Genomic DNA, 1,620 nt, shown 5'->3' with positions numbered 1-1,620 from the left:
TGAGGCGAGGAGGGGAGCGGGTGGCTCTGCGGTGTGGCTGGAGCTGTTGCTGCTGCCACGTTTTTGCAGACTTGGCTTTGCACAAACTGGCTCCAAGGCTGGACCCTTCTCCAGCAGAGAGTGGGACTCAATAGGGTGTCCTCCGTGGTGGCACCTTTGTCCCCAGCCCTTTGCTGGGCTCAGGAGTGTGGTGAGCTGAGGGACGCTCAACCGATTTCTTTTTCCTCTCTTAATTTTCAGCCACACTCTGTTGCCTTAATAATAATAATAATAATAATATAAAATCAAAGGGAACATTCGCAAGGAAGATTGGTCCCCGGTTCAAGGCAACTGCTGCAGGTTTCATTGTAACCTGAGGGGCCGACGTGGACCCCCAGCCCCGGGGACGGGACGGGACGGGACAGAAGCACCGTCCCCTTTCTGCCACTGCAAAGGGCCTCGGCAGCAGGGAAAGATGGAGGGGGTGGCTGGAGCTTAGTGGAAACCATGTTCAGGAGCCCCACGGCAGTACAGTGAAAAAAAAGGAGAAAAATGTCTTTTTTGGAAAAGCAGGGGGAGCAAATAGTGCACGCTCCCATGGGAAATAGGTGGCATGGATGGGACGCGGATGCCCATGGCCTGCTTGAAAACGCTGGTGGCAACCAGAGCGATGCAGCGGCCACTGGTGGGGTTTGGTCATTCAGGTGCCTGTGCCTGGGAGACGCTCACCCCCATGCACCTCCCCAACCACCACCCCGTCCCGGGAGCAGCCAGGCACTGCTGCCCTGTGCTCAGTGTCCCCTCCCCAGTGACAGATAATCTCATTTCCTTAAAATCTGGAAAGCAAAAGGGGGTAAAACCAGTGCTTTCTGCACTCAGAGATGCTCTCGCTGCATCCCCAACTCCGCAGCCGACTAAACGTGTGTTCCCAGCCCCTGCCATCAGCCCCCGCCTTGGGTCGCTGCCATTCCCGGTGCGCTTGGGTCTTTTCACAGGGACTCGGGGCACCTGGGTGCCCAAAATCTGTCCCAGAGTGACAGCTGCTTGCCCAAAGGTGGGGTCTCCCTTCGCTTTCCGCAGAGGCACTGTGGAAGGATGGCAAGGGGCTCTGGCACCGATGCCACATCCCAGTTGTCCGATGGATTTTTGGATGGCCGTGGGGTGAGCAGCTCTGTTTTGGGGACAGCAAATCCTTGCTGGGGCCATTAGGGCATTTGGGGGTATAAGCGGGTGCTGGCTGGGTGGGAACGAACCCCTGCTTCCCCTGTGCCTGTGCAGCGTTGTCCCTGTTGCTGCTACCTTCTGACCGCTTTGGGTGATTTCAAGCAGATTTTTTATTCCTACAGGTTTTGTGTAAGTCCGGGTCTGGGGGAAGGTGAGGGAGGGGCCGGTGCCCTGCTGAGGGAAGGACTCACCCCATATTAGACACCAGAGAATCCACACCAGCCTCCTTTCCCCAGGGACGTGGCTGCAGCCAACCCAGTTTTGTCACTTGTCCCCACAGCGATCCCTTTCCGAAGGCCTCGGGTGTCGCGGGTCCCCATCCACGGGTGTCGGGGGGGGTCGGTTGGGGGTACAGACGGGACACAACGGGGTGGGCTGTTGCTCCTCGACCGGAGACCACCACCACGGAGGGGGGGG

Source organism: Haliaeetus leucocephalus, unplaced genomic scaffold (assembly GCF_000737465.1).
Source record: "Haliaeetus leucocephalus isolate CR32 unplaced genomic scaffold, Haliaeetus_leucocephalus-4.0 Scaffold306, whole genome shotgun sequence".
Lineage (NCBI taxonomy): Eukaryota > Metazoa > Chordata > Aves > Accipitriformes > Accipitridae > Haliaeetus > Haliaeetus leucocephalus.
The sequence above is the reverse complement of the archived record's forward strand: the minus strand, read 5'-3'. Positions refer to the sequence as shown.